Below are 26,323 nucleotides of genomic sequence, written 5' to 3' on the forward strand. Positions count from 1 at the left end.
CATATCAGCCAGACATGAACAATCAGGGTCAAAGTAATAGCCAGTATTACAGAACTGTTGGTACAGCTTGTAGGTGAGAAGGGACACACTCAAGGATGATATTACTGAACAAGTCTTTGCAAACTAAAGCACCCTCCCACCCTTCAAAGATATATATATATGTTGCTGTCCTTGGTCCTGAACTAGCATAAAGTTGCTACTCAGAGTGGCTGCTGTCTAGGCTGTCTGGGATATGTGAACCAAATGAGAAGGCAGAAGGCAGAGAAGAAAGAGGTGTTAAGATTTAATAGAGAAATAAACAAATGAGAAGAAGCACTTGAATGACACAGACAATGAGAGATTATTGGAGAGAATAAAAAAGTTGGTTTGATATCATTTTCAAATAATTGTAGTAACCAACAAAGAAAGGTCTGTGCACATAACTCCATCCCACACAAATACGAAACTCCCATGAAAATGAGACCCCATGGGGATGGATATAAATATATAAATATATATATATCCCCCCAATACATGTTTCTATATAAACTGCTTAACCGTATCTGAGGTGGATGGGTTAGCCATGGAACAATTCCTAAAGTTTTAAGCAATTTTTAATAGTTTAAAAAATTTAGTTTTAAAAATTATTTGTTGAAAATCTCTATGAGCCAAGAAAAGTTCTATTCACTGTGGGTACAAAAATAAACAACATAGAGCTCCTGATTATAAGGGACTTTTAGTTTGGGGGACAGATACCCCACATGTAATTTCAATGTTATGTAAGAAACAATATACAAGTACATATGGAAAAGAGATATTCATAAAATTCCAAATACATAATAATTAACCAAATGCCTAAAGAGTGAATAGCAGTAACAGAAGAAAATACAAAGGATTATGGGATCATCAGCAAGGTCCTGGATTGGACAAGGTAGTGGTGAGTACTGAGGTCTACCTGGTGGGTCTCAAGGAACAGAGGAGAGCAGACAAGACACAGTGGATTTTTCCCCATGACTTATACCTTCCTCAGAGTAACAGATACATGAGTTAATGTTTGCCAGAGATAAGCACCAAAGCATCCCCATGGAGCTAGAATAACCAGAATCTAAGATAAACTGGCAAGAGGCCATGATCAGGAAAAAGTTTGACATCTGATACCTGCCTTTTCCTTAGGAAAAACCATAACAGTGTCAAATGCTAAACAAGAAACCAGTCATGACTTGAATATATCATGAATTTTTCTCCAGAATTATGGAAAAGAGTGAGGAGCTAGGAGATATCAGCCTAGGTAACCCTCCCCTCTGCTCACCAGGGGACAAAGGTACATGTTACTGGAGCACCTCATAAACTGAGGCAGGCCTCCTAACCCTGCCTTCATGACATATGTGGTGGGGGAGGGCCAGGAACCTCAGGAGACTGGACAGATATCATTGCCCATATGTCATATGTATCCATTTTTCTGAGACAGAATCTGTATAAATTTAGTTTTCATAAGATTTTCAAAGGGATTCATGCATGGCTCCCTTGGTTGTGGAGAACCATTGATGTAAAGAAAGTCAAAACAAGACCTTGTCATTTTCCTTGGATTCTAACTACAAAATCCTATCACCAGCCCTGCCTCCCTCATGGCCCACATTCTGATCATCCTGGTTCAGCTGGGACCCAAGACTGGGCTCAATGGCAGAGGAAAAAAAACAATGAAATTATTTTAGTTCCTTAGCTTGGATTAAAAAACAACAACAACGAAAAAAAAAAAAAAAAAAACAGCTGAGGACCATGCGGGAGGTGAATGAGGCTGTATGCAAGAACCTGTACCCTAAGGATAAGCTTTATCAGAGATGGTTCTTCCTCATTATGGAATTATTGAGGGACAGAAAAACTGGACTGGCTTTCATGAAAGCCTTTCAAATTAAAAATAACCCTGGTAACAGAAAGATGACAACTTGACCCAGGACCCCTCCTGGGTTGGCCAGGGTTAGTCAGTAGAAGGGTCTGCAAACTTTTTGAATAAGATTCCCTGGAGCCTGAGTCATAAAAGGATAGGAAAGGGGTTGTTTGGGCTGAGGAGGTAGCTTAGCAGTAGAGCATTTGCCTAGCATGTGCAAGGCCCTGGGTTCCTTGTGTGTTCCTAGTCAGCAGCCACAGTAGGGCATATGTGGACACTATTTGACTACTTGCTCAACAAGCCATCTTCTGCAGGGGATGGTGAGCTCTCCCAAGAGAGGCACATTCTAAGAGGCAGCTCACAGTGTTGAGTCAAGCGCAGGTGTTGGATTCGGGATGAACTAAGTCTGACTCCCCACTCCAGAACTCATTATCCATATGTCACTGGACATCTTTCTTAGCCTCTCTGGGTCTCTGTTTCCTACTTGAGATAAGAATACCTTTTTCACTGACTGTGGTTGGTGATTAAGGGAGAAAAATCTATTTGTAGGTACCAGACACACAGCTAATGCAAAGAAAATGTAATGCTCCTTATCTTTCCCCTGTTCATCTTGATATCTTCAACATGAAGCCTTGCTCAGGGTAGATGCTTCATAATAAGTACTGATTATGTGAATGAATGAGTGGATAAATAAGTGAGTGGATTTAAGTGAACTCAGAAAAATGTCACTAAGAACTTCACCCTCACCTTCCCACCATGCATCTGTAAGCCATGCTGCTTACACCCATCTGTGTGGTTACTCTGGCTATTTATTGTTTCCCTCTGCTATTCAACCTGGGATGTTTGGTGAGCTTTCTTACTACTCCTACTCTCCTAAGCCAAGTTTCCCAGAGGTAAAGGAAAGCCTACCATTGAGCTATTCAGCCAACTAGACACTCATCTCTCCTTCTGTGTCCAGATGACTATGGTCATGGGCATCTCCTGCCAATGTTTCCCCAACACGAGTCTCTATGTGCTACCGCTGGTAGCAGCAGGCCTTACTCCTTCTTTCCAAGATCCTGTTCCCTTGCCTCTATGAGTGTGTTTCAAACAAAGATGTACAGGTCCAGGTGGTGTTTTCTGGAAAGCACGTCTACTGAAATCACATCCTGATAACAGGGCTACCACCTAGATGAGGTAGCTCCAACATCTGCTTCTAAACATACCTCAGAGCCCCACTGGAGGGCCACAGCTGCCTGAAAGGCAAAAGAATAACAAGTTTAAGGAGAGTCCATGCCCTGTGGCTCTTTTTCTTTCTTAACCTTGAATTGTCAGGCTGTCAGTGAATGGATTCAAAGAGGGAAAAATGTGAGAGAACTTAAGTTGTCCTTCAATATCCAGAACTAGACACAGAGGCATAAGGAAATAGAGACTACAAATTCAGGTGATTCAGGAGTCTGGGATACCTAGTCTTCTTTGGTTTTTCCCAGCTTTCTGAAAAGAAAGGATCCTTTATCATGATCAAGGAGCCGTGAGGTTGCTTTGTCTCTGGACAACTGTACATATGTGCTCAAGCACAGCACATATGATAAGAATAACCTGAAGATGGGGCGTTAAGGTACTTATCAACATTATACTACTGAAAAATTAGAAACAACCTCAGTGTTCAATCACAAGGGATGGGTTAAATAAACCATGATATATCCACTCAAAGCAGCCATTAAATATAATACCAATAAAGAATAACTAATATCTTGGGAAATTTTAGGGTATATAATTCAGTGGGGAAAGTGGATTTAAGAATAGAATATATGAAATTATCCAAAACAGTCTGTTTATACATACATAAATACCACATACATACATGTACACAGTAAGTGTTTCTGGAAAGTGGGATTATGACTGATTTTGTAAATGTTTCTTTCATGTTTTTTTGTCAAAATCTTTTTCTTTATTTTTTTTTCTTTTAATCAAGTCAAAAATTTTTATTTAAGGAAATTTCCCATTATAATTCCTTGGCTGTCCACTGTAAGGATCCCCTTTTTAAAAGAACTGATGCTTAATCTAGTTGTCCCATCAGCCTTGCACAGTTCTTTTTTTTTTGGGGGGGGGGGGCTTCTATTTCCACTTGAATTATGGAAATACTGATGAGGATTTCACAATTCTCCATCTAAAATATTTGAGATCTTATTTCTTCAAATAATTGACTTTAGGATCCTGGAAGTTTAATTTCAGATAGTACGTATTTCTTTAATCATTTCTAATATTCAAATGTCAACATTTTTTCATTACATATTTTCACTCATGAGCTTAAGCAAAATATTACAGTCTCACTGTCACCACTGCAATACATACACTGTGATGAATGCAGAACCTGTGTCAGTTTAGCCACATTGACCAACTTTGGACACTGATCAACAGTGAGCATTCTCATTTAGAATGAGGCTTTTCTTCTTTCTTGTTGAAATAATTGGAAAAGAGCAAATTCCCTCCTTTTTATGTTAATCTTTCATATGCAAGATCTTTCTAAAGCACACACTTAAAAGTTTAATAATTAAGTTGTAGTTATGATAACATCTGCAAACATCATTTAAAAAGAAAGCTTACTTAAAGTTCAGGACAACTGTGTTATGCAGCTGTTCGTTTGCTCTATGATACAATTTTGTGGCAAATAAAAATGGCTACCATTTATCACAGATGAAGTTGTCTAAAAGGACCAAAAGCCAAATGAGCTATTAAAAAATTCCATTTTTCATTAAATATCACTTAAAGATTTACCATATATGCAACTCTTGTTTGTGCCAGGAATGCAAGTCACTGAACAAGACTCAAATAAAATAAAATCAACACAATTTTGGATTAAAAGCTATCAATAATAGCAGATATGTGTTAAGTGAATATCTAAGTACCTACTATGTGCCAAAGTGATTTTGAACTAGTCTGTTATCTAGAAGAATAAACAGATGAAATAATTACATATCTTTTTGAAATAAAAAATGAATAATGGGTTGAGCTTGCCCTACTAGATATTAAAATATATTTTTAAACTACAATTATTAAAAGGTGGAACTGACACAAGAATTAGCATACAAATGAATGGAGCCTGAAACATAGCCATAATATGTATTTGGCATATTTTAAAATCTAATATACAATAAAGGAAGAACATAAAGCAATAAGGGGAAGATAAAGTATTCAATAAACACTACTGGAAAACTATTTGGAAAAAAAGCAAGTTAATTTTTAACACATCAAAATAAATCTTAGATAAGAAAAACAATTCTTAAAAATGACATATTAAAAAAATTAAGAGAAAATATGAATGAGTATTTAACTGATCTCTGAATGAGAAAGCATTCTTTAGGCACAAAGGCCTTAAAAGAAAACAGAAAGGAAAATATTAGGGCTTTATCTATATAAAATTTTAAACTCTATCTCGGATTATGAACAAAATTAAAAGGGCAAATGACACTGTAGGAAAAGGGATGGTACTCGAGAGGATTATGTCAAGTGAAATAAGCCAAACTCAGAAGTCAAGGGTTGTATGATTTCTCTCATATGAGGGAGTTAGAGAGGAAAAAGAAAAAGCAAGGTGGTGGGTGGTAGGGGGAATCTCATGAAAATTGAAGGGAGATCAGTAGAGCAGAAGTAAAGAACCATGTTGGGGGGAATAGTAAGGAATGACATTGGGCAAGTTATATTGTTATATTGTGTTCATGTGTGGAAAATGTAACAAAAGTCCCACCATTATGTACAATTATAATGCACCAATAAAAAAGGGGAGGGGGATGACAAGCTGGGAAACATTTATAAGAAATATGATACACTATTAATATTATTCCTATTGGAAGAAAAAAGAATGGAAATACGCATTTCAAAAAAGAAGGAAGTGACTAATAAACATTAGAAAAAGTAGTCAACCTAACTAGTAATCAAAGAAATGTAAACTAAACTATGAGATTGTTTAAAATCCATTAAATTTACAAAGATTTTGAAAATGTAATAACCCTCAATGCTGGCAAGGATTCAGTTACCCATTCCTGTTAAGACAAGTAAAATGGCTACAATCTTTCCAGAAAGAAATTCGGTAATGTGAATCAAAATCATAGTACTATGTATAACAAATGACTTGGTAATCTCCCTCCCCACCCCATGTCTATCCTAAAGAGCTAAGGGAAAATGAGGACAATATTTGAAGATAAGAGATTTCATACAGCATGTTTTATTGTGGCCCTAAACTGCAAACAGCCTAAACATGCAACAGAAGGCAATAGTTAGATAAACTTGAGATAGGTACAAATGGAATAACAATCAGCAATTAAAATTTTTGTCTTGAGTAATTTTTTAATTTCATGGAGAAATACAATATGTTAAGTAAAAATAATACCTGTACCATGTACGTTAGGTTGAATCAAACGAAACTGCTGAGACTCAGCTGCATTTAGAAGTTTTAAAATTTTGATTTGGTATGATCCAACATACATATATAATGCATTTCTATGTTGTGGGATTATGGGGATGCTTCATTTTCTTATTTCTACTCTTCTATAATTTTCTAATTTTCTACAGTCAAAATATATTAAAATTATAATGTTGTAAAAGTAGATGAAGACCACATCAAGAAACAGTCACCATGGGGCTAGGGTTATGGCTCAGTGGTAGAGCACTCACCTTGCACGTGCAAGGCCCTGGGTTCAATCCTCAGCACCACATCTAAATAAATAAAATAAAGTTACAAAAGAAAAGAAAAGAAATAGTCACGATTCAAATCTATGTTAAAGCACTTCTCTTTTCCGGAAATGCTCCAAAGTAGAGAAAACAGAAGCAAAAGTAGACATATGGGATTACATCAAACTAAAAAATTTCTGCCCAGCAAAGGAAACAAATCTTAATAGAGACAACCTACAGAATAGAAGGGCAGGCAGCCTCCTCCCAGTACTGTTGCTGCCACTCAACAAGCTGGGACTGAGGCTCCTGCCCCTGTCCCAGGGTGGGCTCAAGGGAAGTGGGCAGGTCTATGGACTTAGAAGAGGGCAACCATCAACTTCCCCTCAATAGCACACTGGTGGGGTGTAACCCCAGTTTCACAGCCTAACATCCTACCGTGCTCCACATTCTAGCTGGATGTTTGTTGGGAGTCTTCATCCACTTATGATAAGGACTCACAACTCTTGGTGACATGCCCTCTCCCAGCACTTCTTGACTATGACCTTCATGGAGCTCCTGGGTCTTTGGGGGTGGCAGAAGGAATGCCAGACTTGAAGTCAGAAGACTGGGGTTCAACTCATATCAACTTAGCAACCTGGGGGAACCTCCTCATCCTCTCCACCTAAAACTTCCTCAAAGGGACATTTCAAAGTTGCTTTGCTATGGTTCAAATCAACTTAGGGAAATCAGTTTGCAAATTGCAAAGCCTTATACAAAAGGAAGATATGAGTTATAATGCCTTTTTGTGGATGCAATTATGGGTGGAATACTCATATGAACTTGAAGCATGCCTGTGCTTTTAATCTCTGGTTAAAGCCCTCTCACCCTCCACACCACCTCAAGGAAGGTAGACCCCTGTGTCCATGATTTCAGCCAGAGAAGTCCGGTCATCCTTCCCCTACCTACATATCCCTGCTGTCTCAGGTAACCGGACATAAATATTCCGACCACAACCCTGAACTCTTAGCAGGCACTAGTCTGCCTGGTATGTATGGGGCGGGATGCCAGATGATTGTGTGACTATGTTCCTGTTCTCATTTGGGGAACCCAGGAGACGTGGTTCCCAAAGTGGGGAGAGGTCTGTGTCAAAATAACCAAAGTTACCTCCTGAATACCTATGCATGTAATTGTCTCAGTATACCCACTACAACACACAGAAGAACCAGACCTGGGAAGATACTTTTAATTCTTCACAAAATGCCAACCACAGTAGAGTCCTATCTCCATCAGCCACTTTCTCTCTTGAAACTGAATGCATCCTTGAAACCTCTATAACCACACCCAGTGATGGAGCACCATCCAGGAAGAAGCTGGGCCTCCACCCTTCACATCTTCCCAGCTTCCCAGACAAAAACACCTCCTCTTCTTATCATCTCTCCCACTACCTTCATCCAGAAGAACTCTGAATGTCTTACAAATATCCCATGCCAGCAGGCTCAGTGAATTGAAGAAAGGCAACAGTCATCCTTCCCTCAGTATATTGGGCTCGGATGAAATATGCCCGATTCCATGGAGACCCCAACAGGGATGCAACAAAGCAGACTCAAACCTAAAGTATCAGGAGGTAGAAGTCTTTATGAAGCTTCTAGTTTCTTACTTACAGAAAAGGAAACTGAGAGTCAGTAAAAGACTCAAAGTCACATGATGAGTCTGTCACCCCATCTCAGTCAAGCATTCTCTGCTCCACTCCACATAGCTTGAAGGGACACCACTACCAATGCTGTGTATTAAGATGCTGGGATAGATTGATGCTAGCTTCCAGCTTTGCCATCTATTTCATTATTTGCTGTATGTGACTATTGAAATTCTAAATAATCAAGTTAAATTTAAAATTCCCTTCCTCAGTCATATGAGTTACACTAAATGTGGTTAGTAGTTATCATTATTGGTCAGCTAAGACAGGAAACATGCCTATCATGGTAGAAAATCCTATTGGCAGGATGGAGTTAAATAGATAAATGTACTACAAATGATTAAGTTCCCTGAGGGCAGGGTCAGTGTCAAGGTTTCCCTTGGAATGTACTCCATTCCCCATAACCAAGAACTGAATGAATGAAAGCACAGCCCATGTTACAATCAATGAGGGCTCAGCCAGCAAGGACCCAGAGTCCACAAAACACATCTGCCACCCAGGGGAGCCAAAGACATGGCCTTCCTTGGTTTATGCACACAGGTCTAGGGAAGAAAACAAGTGACTTCTGTCTCCTCACATCTTTTTTCAAAAAGTCTGATTATTAACTTTTGAAACCTGGTCGAACTTTCCATTGGGAACCAGAACTGTTGATCACTGACTGCCAAGGCTCATGTAAGTACCCTTGAGCCTCAGCTACTTGGGGAGATAGCTGGGCTAGATGGCTGAGGACCCTAGACAAGAAGGGAAATCTTCAGGTTCCCTCACGGGAAAAAATTCTTCACAAAGCTAAAATACTCAATGTTTTCTACAGAAAAATGGAAAACTTGCACATATGATTATTCATACTGCCCCTCTCTAGGGTCAATGAAAAGCTGAGTGTCTTACCTGAGGCTACCATGCTTGAGCTGAGCCAACCTGCCCACTGGCTTTTGAAGTCTGCAGCTCAAATTGCAGAAAGGCAAGACATCCTCAAAGACTGGTGGGCATTTCCCTCGAGGAAGAAACTCTTTGCAAACAGGTTTGCACTTGTTTTGCTCATTCAAAAGGTTGCATAATAGCCTGATTAAGAACACTTCTGCCAATAAAAAAAATGAATTTAAGCCAGGTGCATTGGCACACACCTGTAATCCCAGTGACTGGGGAGGCTGAGGCAGGAGGATGGTGAGTTCAAAGCCAGACTCAGCAACTTAGCAAGGATCTAAGCAACTCAGTCAGATCCTGTCTCTAAATAAAATATAAAAAAGCATTAGTGATGTGGCTTACTGGTTAGGCATCCCTGGGTTCAGTCCCTGGTACCCACTCCTTGCAAAAAAAAAAAATGAGTTTTAGAAATTTCTGGATATAAGCCAGGCACAGTGGTGTATGTTTGTGATCCCAGTGACTCAGGAGGCTGGTCAAGTTGGAGACAATACTCAGCAATTTACAAGACCCTGTATGAAAAGAAAAATATACAAATGACTGTGAATTAGCTCAGAGAGAGAGAGAGTGTGTGTGTGTGTGTGTGTGTGTGTGTGTGTTGTAAAGCCTCCAATAAAGATAGATTTTTAATTATAAAGGACAATTCACTAAAATAAGACTAAAAAGGAGAAAATTAGCTACTTAGAGGCCAGAAAAAGAGCAGACCCACTAGATATTTTCAACACCTGAAGTTCTAATGATATATGAGACAAGGACTTTTCCTTAATCCTATTGACTCAGTTAAGAGTGACTGATACAATTAATGTTGAGCACTAATAAGTACATATTGAACATTCTGTTTCTTTTCTATAGATCATGCTATTTTTTATTTGTTCACATTGCATAGAATAATTCATATTGCAACTCTTGTTTTAAACATTTTTTCTTATTGCAACAAAGTTCTCTCTTGGTTTGGAATGCACTACCCTATCCTCCACCTGAAACATTCATCAATGTCCAACTCATAAAAAGGAACTTAGCATTATTATTACTCAGTTTTCCTTTCTGTAAAATGCATGTAAACTCACCTCCTAACGCTATTGTGAGAATTAGCTAAGGTTATGTGTGTGCTTGTGGTTGGTAGATGGCAGGTGTCCAATAAGTGCCAAGTGATGGAGTGAATGAATGAATCAATGAGGCATCTGGACTGTGTGACTGATTCGTCACAGGTCTCAGCTGTACAAACCTGGGAGCAGCTAAATTGCAGAAACCATTCACAATTTAAGACACAATCATCCACATGCCGTCAGCCCCTGAAATTGTAGGCACAAGAACTGGGAGGAAATATACTGCCTCCAGAGAACATGCCTTACAAATTCAGATAATTATAAAAGTGAAAACATTATAGTTCCCACATTAAAAAATCTCCCCCACCCCCTTGCTGTTTGCAGTGGCACATGCCTATAATCCCAGCGGCTTGGGAGGCTGAGGCAGGAGAATCACAAGTTCAAAATCAGCCTCAGCAACTTAGCGAGGTGAGGCCCTAAGCAAGTTAGTGAGACCCTGTCTCAAAATAAAATATAAAAAGGGCTGGGGATGTGGCTCAGTGGTTAAGTGTCCAAAGGTTCAATCCCTGGTACAAAAAAAAAAAAAAAAATCTTCCCTCAACTATAAAATTCTATGATTCTACACGCAAATAGGAAGAATAGTTAACAATCTATCATTTCAGCTTTGGAGCTCTAAGATTAAATCTTTCTCTCAAAATCCAGATGTAGATTTGAAAGTGTCCACCCTTCAACTAGGGCCCAGGCATCTACAGAACAACTGAGCAATAGCTAAAAGATTGTTCCATGCTAACAGTGCTGTTGATGTAGAAAAGAGCTTTGGACACAGAATCCAAAGACCTAAGTTTCCTTTGGGGCTTTTCTTATTTCTCTTTCACTCTCTGGCCTGCATTTTCAACACCAGTAAAATAAACAAGCCAGACAAAATGATGGCTGAGACTGTCCCCTCCCCAGCTGTTCCATCCCCTAATTCTGCTTTGCTGTAGAAAAGATAATGGCCTGCAAGAAGTTAGGGAAGGCAGCATCCCAGAGGAGAAGTGAGAACCTCAGGGGTGAGAATCACACTGGGGAAATACCATATTTAATGAGTTGTAAAATGCATCATTAGTTTACATGCCATTAAGAAAGAAAAAAACTTCTGCCAATTAAACTGCCACACACCATAAACTATAAGATGCACCCTGATTTCAGAGATGGAAAAATGTGTGCATTGGGGGGGAAAACATCTTAGAATCAATAAAATAAGGGTGCTTGCTAAATCCTAGGCACTGAGCTAAGTGTCTTATACATATTAGTTTATGTAACCCTAAAACAATGCTGCAAAATAAATGGAACTATGTGAAAGATTTCAGCATTTTTACAGAAAAGAAAACAGGTACAAAAGGTTTACAGAATTTGTTTAAGGTCATCTGATTGTATGTATAAGAGGTAAGATTTGAACCTACAACTATTTTACTCCAAACTCCATCTTCTTAAGCCTCTGCCCTTTGAAGAAAGGCTGGGGTGTTTGGTAAAGGGTGAAAATGATTTATCTGATGGAGATAGAACTAAAATATAAATTGTCAGGACATGTTAAAGGAACTTACTAGGATGAATACATTAGAAAAAAACTTAAAAATTATATGATTTAAGCACGTATTTTATAGGATGATCACAAGTTCAAGACCAGCCTCAGCAATTTAGCAAGACCCTGTCTCAAAAAATAAAAAAGACTGGGGATATAGCTCAGTGATAAACTCTTGCTTCAATCTCCTATGCCAAAACAAAACAAAATTAAACAAATTAAAGCCCAGAGGAGTTGTGTGATTTGCCCAAGGTTACACAACCAGTTAATGCAAAAGCTAGGATTCTAGAATTTTGCCAGTTAATAAGATCAAGCTTCCAAGACTACAGTTTCCCAAATCCACCATTCTTGTCTTTCCAAGTTCTAGACTTTCATCCATCTCTGATTCTTCTTCTTTTTTTTTTTTTTTTTAGTTGTAGATAGACACAATACCTTTATTTTGTTTAGTTTTTTTTAAGTGGTGCTGGAGATCAAACCCAAACCCAGTCCCTCATGCATGCTAGGCAAGTGCTCTACCACGGAGCCCCAGCTCCAGTCCCATCTCCATGATTCTTAATGGTTTCTCAGTGACCACACAGCAAATCCCTTCAGGCCAGGGCTGCAGAGCCCTCTCAGAGCAGTATGGATGGAGAGTTGACCTTCTAATTTTCCAAAGCTCTAAGAAACTAGTACACTTACTCTTTCTGTTTTGTAAACACACATGTAAAAGGAAGCTAATAACACCAACCTCACAGAGAGACAATGCAGATGACGTCTCTGTGACACATAATGCATAGGGGGCACTTGACCACTGAACCACAGCCCCAGTCCTATTTTGTATTTTATTTAGAGACAGAGTCTCACTGAGTTGCTCGGTACCTCCTCCTGCCTCAACCTCCCAAGCCTCTGGGATTAAAGGCGTAGGCCACCATGCCCAGCATGGCTATGACTCACAGTCATTTAGGGGTTTTACTGCCCCCTCACCTTTCTTGGCCTCTGGATCTAATATTCTATTTTCATTTTCCAATTTGAAGTACATTCTTGTGACTGGAGACCATGGAAGCAGGAGAACAGGCCTGCATCCTGGCCTTCTCCATCTCCCTTTATAAACACCATCCTCCCCCAGCAGAGAGCCAAAACCCTCCACTCTCATTACTGTTCACAAGCTTGCCTCCTTTTGGCTTTGGTCCAGTTCTCTGCCCTTCCATTAACTTTTTGTATAAGGCCTGTAAAATTGAGTTTCTTGAAGACATCCCTTTCTTTTCATAATTCATCCTGCTTGTCTTAAAGTGAAGGCCATCCCCTTTCCAAGGAATAGGCAGCCCTCCAGACTTCACAGCTTGAAAGCTCAAGGTCAAGGCAATTTATGTTCAACCTTCCAGCCATTAGTTTGAATGCCAGTTCAGGAAAAGCCCCTTCCTACCATTTTAGGAATCTTTGTGTTTCTACTTATATATGTGTTAAAAGACAATGTGTGATAATTATGCTGCAGGAGAAAGGGCAGGCCCTCAAGCCCGGAAGTGGAAAATGCAAAAGAAGCTGAATGGCCAGGATGTAGGCTGACTTAATAGCACTACTTTCCATCTTAAAGACACCTAACTGTGGAGAAAGCCTGTACCCAGCCTCGTAGTCAACCTGTTTGTGGAAGCTCAGCTGGGGAAGTCAGCAGGCACACCCAAGGACCAGCTCCCTTGAGGGCAGCTGACCTCAGGAAGTACAAGCTTTGTAAATCAAGCATCACAAGAGCCTAGATTTCAGCTCCTGCCTTCCTAAGCCCTGCCTAGCTGTGGTTTTGTTCTTCCTGCCTTTGTGGGACTTTGTGGTGGATGATTGCTACCACTTATTAAAACTTGCTGCCTAGGTGCATGCTCCCAGAGTGCTTTATGTATCTTATGTTGTTTAATTCTCACACCTACCCTCAGGGGTACATACTATTTTCCACACTTAATAGATGAAAAACTGAGGATTAGAGAAATCAAATAATTTACCCAAAGTCACAGATCTAGGAAAGGATGAAGTCAGGGTTTAAATTCAGGTCTATTCTATTCCAAAGCCTGTACACACAACCTCTCAGCTATGGATGTGTCTCATCAAGTAGCCAAGTCACTCTAGTCAAGGCACATCTAGAGCTTCTCTCTCCAGGGGTGGGACCTGGCTATGTTTGGTGCAGTCTCAGATATAACATTTGCTGTGCCTGGGATAAGCCCCAGTCCTGAGTTTTTGTGAAGTCCCAGATAGCCAGATCACTGGGTTTCTGCCTCAGTTTTCTTCTGTGCCCTGCAATTAGCACCCTCTGAAACCCACCTGACTATTTAGGACCTTGCACACCCCTTGCCATGATCCTGTCCTGGCAAGGATTAGAAGGAAAGATGTCTTAGACTCTGTGTCCCCCGTCACTGGAGGGACCTTCCAGAATGGAGTGATGCCTGAATAGTGGAGAACCACAGACTCACATGACCCTGAGTTGTGGACTCTGGTGACACCACCACCCCCACAACTTCTCACTTTGGGTGGTGGTGCTGGACAGAACGAAACTTGCTTTTGTGATGCTCTGCTGAGTCCCATGAATTTCACTGCTGTTAGTCTTTTCCAGCCCAATAACTCAGCAGACATTCTGCCAATCTCTTCAAGAGTCCCAAGTGCCAATCTTGTTGTGGGACAGGAAGTCAGATTTCTTCATGTAGCCAAGTGACTAAAATTGACTTTAAAAAGTCAAACAAGTACTTAAATTAAAATGAAAAGTTCTATGTAACTCCAATCCTAGTGACTATCAATAATTATAAACACAACAGCAAATACTTTACCCATTTCAAGTGTTGATTTGAAACCAGCTGGTACACTAAGCAAAACATTCCAGTCCTGGAAAGTTCTGGGAATTCATGTAACACAGTAAACCCAACAACTATAAATAAGGCTTAGAAGAAAACTCAGTCTAACCATGAGAATGAAATTGTACTTCTCAACACAAAACCCTAGGAAAAAGCACAAAAATCTCCTCTGGTGACCTAGACTGGTCTATATCCATGGTGGCAGCTATTTCCACCAGTCCATGTAAGGCTGATGCAGAGAGACTGGACTGGCCAGAGGCTCACAAGCCCATGCCCTCTTCTGAAGCATACAACTCTGTTACCATTTCTCAGCCTGTCCTCCAGTTAGGAGCAGCCATGTGACAGCTCTAACCAATGAAATGTGAACAAAGTGTTACATGCCACTTCCAGGACTGGCCTTTAAAATCACTCCATTCTCTCTCTCTCTCTCTCTCTTCCTCTAATAGCTAGAAGCAAAGGTTCCAGCCGAGAACCCCAAGACCCTTAAGAATAGCACAGCCACTGAATGGAAACCAGGACATGAGCAAGAAATATTCTACTATGTTATCCCTAATATTTGCAGATTATTACAGCTGTCAAAATACGCTGATCAGTAAGCAGAGAATGCTGTCATTATTGACATAATTTTTGGCAAAATGTCAGTGTGAAAAATGGTGGCAACTCTGAAGAAATTACTTTTCATCTCCATTTTGAAATCTTATGCTAGCGTTAATGTATCCTATAAAAGAGAAACATGATCTCATTAAAAGCAATAAGGGTCTGCCAATGATTTGGGTACAAACACTGAAGAACTCAAAGAAAAAGAGGACAATGAGAAAAACAGAGGGGAAAACTTGGAAAGGCTTAGATACTAGCTACTAGTAGTTAACCAAGCTTTCCATTTTTCTCCCCCAAAGAGTTATTCTACTGCCATGCATTTGACATGCACAGGTAAATTTCAGAGAGCAATCACGAACATAAATTACTATTATTGTTGTCTCCCAAATCTTAATTCTGGTCTTTATTGCTTGCCTAGCCTAGCTCCAGCTGCATCTCCACCCATCACTGGATGTTTCCCAAAGATGGTACCCAAAGTCCAAACTCTTCCACTGCCCTCTATTTTGTGTCTACATCATATGGAAGGGGGAATAATCAATTGCTTCATGCTTAGCCTATGCCAGCATAATAGCAATTATCTCTCACCTTTTTTCTTAAGATAAATCATTATTTCCATTTCACAAATGTAGAAACTGAAGCTCATAGAGGTCAAAGGATTTGCCCAAAATCATATAACTGTTAAACAGGAGCTCCACAGCTGCCTGGAGTGCTCCCTTAAACAGTTAACTGAACCTGGTAGTGTGCTGGATGGAGCCTGCTTGTTCTGGCTCCTGAGAACAATTGTCATTTTGAGGTATTTTTTGCCAGCTAGTGGTTTGAAATCTGTATTTATAGGAATATTTACACAATGGAAATCAGCAAATGCTACAAACATGACAATCAGGACTTTTATCCCTTCTTGAAAACATTATCAGCATATCACTGACTACACCTTCCAATCTGAACCAGTATGGCAACACTATGTCCTAATAGAGTTTTGATGAAATTGCAGGAATAAGAAGGAAAAAGCCCCTGGAGTGTAGATTTTGGGAATAAAAACTTACAAAAGTAAAGGCAAATGTAACAAAGACACATAGGAATGAGAAAGAAGTATCCCCTAGTAGTCTCCCCTAGTACGGCTTGAGCTTCTGACAGTTCTGCATGGAATTCTTCCAAGAAGCTGATGAGAAATAACTAGGAAGGACAGTACTGGTTTTAGGTGGAGAAGCAGTTAAATTATGGGGCAGTGGAGAACTGCTATTTGAGACTGTTTAAGCTAAGGATTGAGGGAACCATCAAAGTCACCTGAGGTAAATTCTAAAACAGGATTTCTTTTTTTTTTCTTCTTCTTCTTCTTTCTTTTTTTTTTTTTTTTAGTGCACATGTTAACTGCAGTTAGCACATTAATGCAGTGGCAGATAATCCAAAGCAGGAGATAAAAATCACATGGTACATTCCAAAGTCAAAGATAAATGATTGGAATTTTTTCTTTGATCAACCACATAAGATTTACCTTCTTGAATCAAAATACATCTTAATTAGATGAGCATGCATCAATCTGATATGTGGCAAAATGGTTAAAAGCTTATGGAGTGATTACAGGCAGTCAGCCTGCATTTACTTTTTTCTTTTTAAGTAAACATTCCACATGTGGAGAATAATCTCATCTTAAAAATAAAGAAATTATTATTATTTAATCTCTGGCCCAGAGCTACTGTTCCCAATTCTGCCCAATCATCAAATTAGGTGAAGATTTTTAAAAACACAGAATCTTGTGTCTATATTTATATTTAGATTCAGTAAATCTAAGAAATTGTGTATTTTCCAGAACCAAACTGAAAGAATCATAAAAGCATAAGAGCAAAACAATAATTATGACAATTAAAGGATCATAAGAAGAAACCTAAGTAGGTTTGACCAATAGACCCAAGTATAGCCAGGGAAAAGAAAAACTCTTAAGACAGAGGATCTACAGGGGATTTCAGTTTGAAGAGGTTTCAATTAGATGCAGCAGGACCCTGAGTATAAGAGAGGATGACTAATTGCCACTTATTAGCTATGTTTGCAGGGCAAGATACTCAACTTCTCTGTACCTTAGACTTCTCATCTATGAAACAGAAAGACTCAGTCCTGAATTTCTAGGCTATTAGGAGAAGGAAAGCATCCATCACAGTTCCTAGCATAGGGGAGGTCACTGTTAGTAATACTATTGTTTTTACTTTCTAACTCTGTTTTGGCAACATCAATCCAAGCCAATGCATGTGAAGCTATAGAAGCTGCTCCTGGGTCCCTTAAACTCCCTTCTCCAGCAGCAGTCTGGAGCAGACTCCAGCAGTCCTCTCTAGCTGACAAAAGACGCTAATCATCGCATGAGTGATCAGAAAGCAAGCTTCCAGCCTTAGCTCAATTTAGCCCTCAACTCCTTACATGACCCTGAACAAGCTTTCTGGACTTAATTTCTAGCCCTGCCAAATGGGCACAATAAAACAGAATCTGCCTTGGCCAAAAGCTCTAATGAAGAGCCAGGAGAATGGGTTAATGAGAAGGCTGACACTCCGCTCAGGGATAATGAGCCAGCCTGTCACTGTCCCCAGGAGTTTTCCCTTCCTGGTCAGGGAGGTTTCTGGCACCCCCAAACTGCTGCACTGAGCTTCAACTAATTGGAGGCAGATGACAAATGACACCAGGTTTCTGGGAAATGAAACATCTCTCCAGGCCCAGATTCTGCCGTGAAGAAGAGGCAGATGGGAAACTTCCCCAGAGTAATGCAACCAAGGTTCCTGGGGGCAGCAAATAAAATATTAATGGAACTTGAGCCACCACCAAGACATGTGAGGGAGTAAAGGAAATAAGCAAAGCTAAGACTGCTGGCCCAGCCTGCCAGCTGGCACAATACGCTGGAAATGAGATGCGGCCAGCCAGACAGCAGCAGGACAGCCGTAGAGGACCACATAGAGCTCCAGAGATGTTGGAAGATTCCTGGGATATTAAGGGAACAGCACTATGTTCTGTACCAGAAACAGAAAGAGGTATGTCTTGAAGAAAAGGTGATGAAGCAAAAGTATAGTGGAGGCCTTAGTTGTATCTGTTGAGAGAAATAACCCCAGGAGAGGTAGATAAATTCACAAGAGCCATAGGCAGGCTTGTGAATGGGGAATGGGAAGGTGACTAAGTGAAAATGTAGCCTGTAAGAAATGTGAGTGAGAAGAGACCAGGAGGAGGAAGAGCAGAGGGATCAGAGAAAACTAGGTCACCCAACCTCTCATTAAAGGATGAGAATGGAGCGGCCACCACTTGTCCACACAGAGAGGGCAGTTCCAACCTTCATGCTGAGGCTTTCTTCTAATCAAAAACTTCAAAAATCACTTGTGTAGCTAAAACATGTCTAACACACGGGACTTCCCACCTGAGCTAGCCCTGAAACTGTTGTGTTTCTCCCTGCAAGTGAAGGGAGCTAGGAGATGGGACCGGGGTGGGACTGATGAGATGTGACAGGAAACTCTTTCCACTCCGCCCTAGCACCTGGCCTCCCTTGGCCCCATCACCAGGCACCAGCTGGCCCTAGCCACCAACTGCATGGGCCTCATTTCCAGCAGCTTCTGATCACAGTTCCAAGGGACAAGCCTAACCAGAGAAAAGGACCAGGCAGCCTAACCAGAGAAAAGGACCAGGCCCAGGTAAAAGGCACTTCTTCCCCAAGATGAGAGCCACATCATTGTAACAACTCACTTAGCTGCATTCACTGATTTAATTTGCACCCAATTAATTTATACATCCTTAGAAGTTAAACACTGTCAAAAAGCAAACACTCCAAATCTACCATTTGTTTGTTTGGTGTCCTCCAGCAGATTGGGAGCTCCCAGGACTATTGCACCTCCCTTCCCACTGGGAGCTTTGGGAGCAAACCCACTAACCTGTACAAATCCCAGCAGAACTGGGGTAACCCAGAAATATAAATGCTTTTAGGTTGGATGAGGACAGCATTTAAAATCCCTGTTTTTCCAAAGGATTCTTCAGGAAGGGAAACGTTCTGAAAAAATAGTAATCTCTATTAAAGAAACACACACACATACATACACATACATACACACACACACACACACACACACACACTCTCTCTCTCTCTCTCACTCACTCACTCACTCACACACAGAGCTCAAGCCTCCAGAGGAAGTGCCAAGACACTGGAGGGATCAGGAGCTCAGCCAGATGGAATCAAGGAAAACCATTGTTCTTCCTACTAGGAAAGTATGGCCTATACCACAGTGTCTCCACCACCCTCTGAGCCTGAGTTCAGCTGGGACTTCCTAGACTTCAGAATCCTGCATTAGTTAGGATTACATTTGGCTGAGAGTCCAGAGAGGTCTGCTAAAACGGGTTAGAGGAGTAAGGTGCTTACTCGTCATAAGCAATAAAAAGTCTGGAGTTGACACTACAGGGTGGCCTCAATGGTACCTTATTCTACCATCCTTGCATGTGGCCTATATCAAGATGGTCACAAGATGGCTGCAACACCTGGTATCATGTCCCCATTCCAGGAAAGAATGGTAAAGATCACACGGCCTTTTCTCTGGGTGGCTTTATCTTCATTCAGCAAGAAAAGACCTTCTCCTTACTTTTGCCTGTATATCAATACTCAGAATTATGTCATGTGGTCTTTCCCAAGGGAAAATAAAGCTAGAAATTTAAGTATTCTGCCCTCTATATTAAGGGAATGAATAGATACAAAGTACAATCAACCTCCAATATCTATCTGTAGTATATCCACAGACTCAAAACCAAGAAGATCTTTACATCCTCCCAAGAGGGATAATGTGGGGTGGATCTTGATCTTCTGCTCTTTCAGTGTGAAGAGAAGTGAAAAAAAAAAATATATCCCAATGCAGAAAAGCTTATGAGGCTTCCAGATATGTCTCCTCCCATTTAACATGCTGAGTCACTTTCCTGCATTCTCTCGTGTATTCTTCACAATTCTCTAAGGCAGGTGCTATAGACTATATATTTTTTTGTCCACTCAAAACTCATATGCTGATTCTACTGTCATGTATATCTAAAAAGAATTAATAAAAAATTCATATGCTGAAATTCTAACCCTCTCATGTGGTAGTATTTGAAGGCAGGGTCTTTGGAAGGCAACTGGGTCATAAGGGCGAAGCCCTCATGGCTGAGATTAGTGCCCTTAAGAAAGAGATGCCAAAGAGCTTGCTTGTCCCCTTTGCTATGTGAGACCGCAGGGAAGCCTCTGTCTAGAATGAATGAGCCCTTATCAGATGCAGTTTTCAGAAGCCTGGATTTTGCATCTCCCAGCCAAGAAGAATTCTGGCAGGCAGGATTCTTAGTGCAAAGAAAGGAGAGTATAAGGAAAATAGGAAATGGCCCAGCCTGGGAGCCTTAGGCCTAAAGCTTAGCTAAAGAAATAAGCAATACCTCACTGTCACATGTCTGTTTCTCAGGGTTTGTATAAATACATTGTTTTAAAAAATCATACAGTGCCTACAGAGCTGAATCTAGGTGCTGAGAATGAGTCCACGGAACAGGCAGGCACGAAGGAGTCAATGGTCTACCCCGAGCACCCCACTCAGGAAATCAGAAGTGATCACACAGGCAGTCTGGTCTCAGCTTCAAAGTCTCCCTGACCTTGGCCTTTACAGTGTTTCCTCAGCTTCCTTAGCTCTGCCCCATGTCTTCACTACCTTGACCCCTGGCACCTGTCCCTTCCTGGCCCCTGACTCTCTACAAGCACTGACCCATTATGCAATCTTGATGTCTGTCTTCCTAGTAATTCACGAATCTAGTGAGGACCCATGACCCATTCTGGAGGCCCTGCTGTGGATCCCTCAGTCCTGCTCACTCCATCATAGCCACTGTTGATGGAGAAAAAGGATGCAGAGCCACAGAAGCCTCTAGAGAAGCAATTCCTTTTTTTTTTTTTTTTTTGAGTCAATGACTCTTTTGAGACTCTGAAGAAAACCACAGATTTGGCCTAGTAAGTGGCACATATACATGCATCCACAGTATTTTTGTGTATTTATAGGATCTGGATAGACTTCCCCAAAAGCCCACTCAAGGAGACAGGATAGAAACTACTGGTCCAGAGGAAATCATGACTTTGATTCAGGCTGTTGCCCTCCCTGACAGAAACCCCCAGAAGCTCAGCCAGGCAACTCTCAGCTTGTCCTCATTCCAGGGAAGCATTTAGAACAGTGAGAATACAAATTGCCTCTTGATCTCTCCCACCTCAAACCCTTTAATGAAAAAACACTGAACACTTACGGTGAAGCAAGCTGTGGAAAGCCAAAGAACTTGACATATACTCTCTGGAAATCTAATCTTCACAATAAACTTGTTAAGTGGATATTATCCCTATTTCAGATGAAGAAAATCAGACATAAAGAAGTTAAAGAACTTGACTATGACCACACAAATAGAGAGTTTCTTTGGAGGGCAAAGTCAAACCCAGATTCATCTACCGTCTCTGCCTGCTCTCCCCAGCACTACACTCTCAAAACATCCTGCGGTCAGGTCATCCTTAGGAGTAAGCAAGGGGAAGCTCCTTCTGCCACTGAAAACCTACCCTTTCCCTTCCAGGTGGCAGAGAGCCTGAAATCTAGCTTAAAAAAAGAAGAAGCAACACCTCACTGTTATATGTCTGTGTTTCTGTGTGTGTATAAATGAGGAAACGTTTTTAAAAATCATACAGTGCCTACAGAGCTGAACCTGGGTGCAGAGAATGAATCCATGGAACCATGTCCTGTTCAGTAAGTGTGAACCAGGAGAGAGCTACAGGTGGCAATCTGGTGAGAACATGGCAGAACAGCAAGAGGGAGTGGGGGTAAAAGAACATGGAGGGGAATGTCCTTGAAGATATAATGAGGAGAGTTATCTGGCAGGTGGAAAGAACTTTCCTAGACAAACTGTATAGCAAGGAAATAGCAAAGAAGGTTTCTGAAAAATTCAGACATTCAGGGGCTAGAACAGGGACCAAGAACAAATCCTTCCTTGTCAGGTTCCTGCTTAAGGACTGGAGAAAGGAGTGGGTCCTTGGAAATGGCATTAGAATAAACTGTGAAGATGCTTAGTCTGGATCAGAAGGTGACCTAAGAGAGAACCTGTGGGAAAGATGCTGCCCATATTGAAAAAGCCCCACAGCAGAGAGGGTCAAGTCTGGCTGGGGACAAAGTCAAGGTGTGAGTATCAAAGTCTGGAATCCAGAAAACAAAATTGAATGAAAGCAGGTTACGATCAACTGAGAGGAAGAAAACCAGGTTCTGGGTGTTTGTTTATAAACCAGCACACTGGGTTTCCTTTCAGAGGCCAGAGGCAAGGGCTTGATGAGTAAGAGGGCTGGTTTTGATTAGAGGACCTGGAGAAGGCAGGCACCTTCCCCCATGTCATGGATGTTCAGGAAACCAAATATTCTAACATCAAGTACACCGAAAATTTTCAACATGTTCTAAGTCTGCAGGATACCATGTTCTTCAAAGATAGCAGAACAATGTGAGGCAAATATAGCTAAGGAAGTCATGGATATGTGCAAAAAAATACTTGTAAAGTCTAATCCTGAGAGTGTAGTTAAATAAATGGGGTGTGTGTCACAGACAATGTCATTGTTAGGGGTGTGGGGCCTAGAATCAGAATGCTTAGATTGAATCTTGGTTCTATCCCTCAAGAATTGTGTGATCTATAGAAAACTGCTGAAGTTCTTTAAGCATCCATTCCCTCACCTGGAAATGGGTGCAATGCAAGCACCTGCCTCCTAGTATTGACAGCTAGCACAGGGCTTGGTATGCTCCTAGGTATCTGTACAGCAAAAAACATTCCATAAACATTAGCTAGTAGTATTCTTGCCATTGTGAGATGAATCCATAAAATAGAATATTATTGAAAATAATTTCTAGAAATGTAATTATACTGAAAGATGTGTACAAACAAAGTGTTTAGGTCTTTAAAAGAAACAAAGTATAGTAGGCTTTATTTTTGTTGTATATATACTTATGTAATATATTTATACCTCATTTATGCATATATTCCATTTATGAAGAAAACTAGATGAAGACTTAGAAATAAATAGCCAAGGTGAACATGAAACTACTTTTGCCTTCACAAAAGAAGAAAAGAAAGACCAACTTCAATACGCCAGGAAAAAAAAAAAAATTCTTTTCCTTAGGAGAATATGCTCCTGAGGAATTTCTTTGATGTGAGCTTATAAAAAATTCCTAGCTATCAGTGCTGTCCCCACCTCCACTGTGCCCTCCTCTCTTCTCTCCCATTCCTGAATCAAGATTTGAGGCTCTCCAATCCAGGAAATGGCAGCAGCAATCTCCATTACTATCAGCATTATCAATAATAATTGCAGCAAGTCCCCTCTTGAAAAGAGCATTTCACTTGTTTTCGGAGCCCTATTTCCCCACCAGTCTTTAAAACAACCTTTACCTAAGAACTACTCTATCTGCAGTTTGTCTCATTATGAGATGAACAACTTCATGGGGGCCAGAAAGAGAGTGAATCAGGGATCAACCAGGAGGAGACCATGTACATCATGCAGACATCACTGAGGGGTGATTTCCAGAGTTTTCAGTTAAGACTAGTGGAGCCACCAGTCAGAATGGCAGCTATTATGAAGACAAACAACAATAAGTGTTGGCAAGGATATGGGGGAAAAGGTATACTCATACAGTGCTGGTGGGACTGAAAATTGGTGCAGCCAATGTGGAAAGCAGTATGGAGATTTCTCGGAAAATTGGGAATAGAACCACCATTTGACCCAGCTATCCCTCTCCTCAGTCTATACCCAAAGGACTTAAAAACAGCATAGTACAGGGACACAGTCACATTCGATGTTTATAGCAGCACAATTCACAATAGCCAAGAAAACTGTGGAACCAACCTAGATGTTCTTCAATAGATGAATGGATAAAAAAATGTGGCATATATACACAATGGAATATTACTCAGAAATAAAAGAGAATAAAATCATGGCATTTGCAGGTAAATGGATGGAGTTAGAGAAGATAATGCTAAGTGAAATTAGTCAATCCCAAAAGACCAAATGCTGAATGTTTTCTTTAATATAAGGAGCTAATTCATAGTGGGATAGGGAGCAGGAGCATGGGAGGAATAGATGAACTTGAACTCTGGATAGGGCAGAGGGGTTGGAGGGGAAGGGAGGGAGCATGGGGTTATTAATGATGGTGGAATGTGATGATCATTATTAGCCAAAGTACACAAATTGGTGTGAATATATTGTGCCTACAACCAGAGATACGAAACATTGTGCTCTATATGTGTAATAAGAATTATAATTCATTCCACTGTTATATGTAAATAAAAAAATAAATAAAATAAAAAAGACTAGCAGAGCCATGGGAAACATCCTAATCCCTTCCCACATGTTTCTATTATTCAGAATGGACAGGTGGGGGAAAAGTCCCAAGCTCTGAGGACAAAGCTGGTGATAAAAAGTTCCTCCCGCTCTGCTCTGTGGAGCTCCTCCTGCTCCTGAGGCAAAAAAGCAGTTTAGACAAGAACCAAAATAGTCATAGGGGTGCACTAGAGTGCAGTTGACTTGGATGTGTGTCTGAAATTAGATTTCGGGGGGGTAGGTCTTTGCAGCCCTCAGCAGTTATCCTTTTGTGTAGAAGCATGGACAAAGCACCCCACACTCGGTGCTAAACTGGGCTCTTCATTGTTATCTGAACAATGGAGTGGTAAGGTAGATGCAGTGGAGGTAAAGTTGGGCTCCTGAAAAGTCAATTCTATGCCCAGGAATAATGCATCTGGGGGTAGTGATTCAGTGAGGCTTTGTATTTTAAGAACTTCCCTTTAAGGCTGGTTGGACAGGATGAGTGGCTCCATTTGGCCCATGGGGAGGAGAAGGGAAAGACTCCTTCAATTCTCCCATTCTGCCCAAAGAGGGGAGCCTCAGGAGGAGGTGCTGTAAATGTCCACATGCTTTACTGCATCTCTTAGAAAGTCAGAACCAGCTCCCCAGTGTTGAGAGCCACAGCCAAAGGGGCCCCAGCAAACTTCCAGCTGCCAGCAAACTTCCAGCTGCCGGCTGATGATTGGCTCACAGCGGCCCCAGCAACATCTAGCTGATTGGCTCCTCGGCCCCAGCAACATCTAGCTGATTGGCTCCTCTGCGGTGATGCTCATTGGACTGTTTCCCTGCCCTTTCAGACCACGGAGCTGCTCATTGGGGGACTTTTTTTGGCTCCGCCCACGTGACCCAGCCAATCGGCCTCAAGAGCAGGAGGATTGTGGGAGGTGGAGAGAGGCTTGTGTGGGAGAGAGAGGCTTGTGGAAAGCCGGTGGTGGCAGTTGAGGCTCTGAGGATTTTTCCTGAGAGGCTGTTTTGTTTGGCGTGTGTGGTTCTAAAAATAAAGTTAGTTTCTTTTGACAAGTGGCTCCTGATTGTGCCCAGCCAGACTGCGGCATTTGGTGGCTCGCACGGGGAGCGACTGAGGGTAAGTGAACTGCTCGCCCCTGAGGGCAGGGCAAGAGGATGGGTAGCCATTTTAAGATTCTTCTTTTGTTATTTTGTTTCACTTTTGTTTTAAGTTGCCTGTCCCTGGAGATGTGTAAGATGGAAGAAAAACCGCTCACATCTGAGGAACAGATAGGGAGAAAGGACGGATGGACATTTCAGGAGGCTATTATAATGATTTTGTGTTGTTCCAATTTTGTTTCACTCAGTTTCAGTTTTGTTAGGCGTTATCTTGTTGAGTTGTATTATAGTAGAAATACGGGATCAGAAATTAGTAAAAAACAAACTGAAAGAGTGTTAAGTAAATTGTTAGAGGAAGGAGGCATCTCAGTAAAATCAAGAACAATCAGGGCATACGTTGATACAATACAAAAATGTAGCCCATGGCTTTTTAAGGAGGAGTTGTTAAATATATCACAATGGAACCATCATGGTGAAGATTTAAAAAGAATAGAAAAGAAAAGCCCAGGGACTCTGCCAGTTGGCACATTGCCATTGTGGACGTTCATATCTTGTTTGCTTAGTCCAAAGCCTTCAGTTCAGACAATGGTAGAGGAAGAAGAAGACATAATGATTCAAGTAAAAGAGAAGGTCTCTCAAGTTAGTCAGACAGAGGAAAAGATTCAAGTAAAAGAGAAGGCCTCTCAAGCTAGTCAGACAGAGAAAGAAAGTGTAAAACAGAAAAAGCCATCAGGGGGAAAGTTACAACAGGAGACTGCTACTAACACCTTTCTATCACCAGAGGA

General features: G+C 40.9%; 1 protein-coding gene and 1 non-coding gene across 19 annotated transcripts in view; both read right to left on the bottom strand.

The window, feature by feature from the left end:
• Positions 1–26,323, bottom strand: part of Kalrn (kalirin RhoGEF kinase) — a 577,550-nt gene that overhangs the window by 461,605 nt on the left and 89,622 nt on the right. The gene's annotated exons all lie outside the window — the stretch shown is intronic.
• On the bottom strand, positions 4,161–4,290 carry LOC125613670. The gene has a single exon (XR_007344231.1). It is a non-coding gene; the product is annotated as a small nucleolar RNA SNORA1 (small nucleolar RNA).

The sequence above is a fragment of the Marmota marmota genome, unplaced genomic scaffold (genome assembly GCF_001458135.2).
Source record: "Marmota marmota marmota unplaced genomic scaffold, marMar, whole genome shotgun sequence".
Lineage (NCBI taxonomy): Eukaryota > Metazoa > Chordata > Mammalia > Rodentia > Sciuridae > Marmota > Marmota marmota.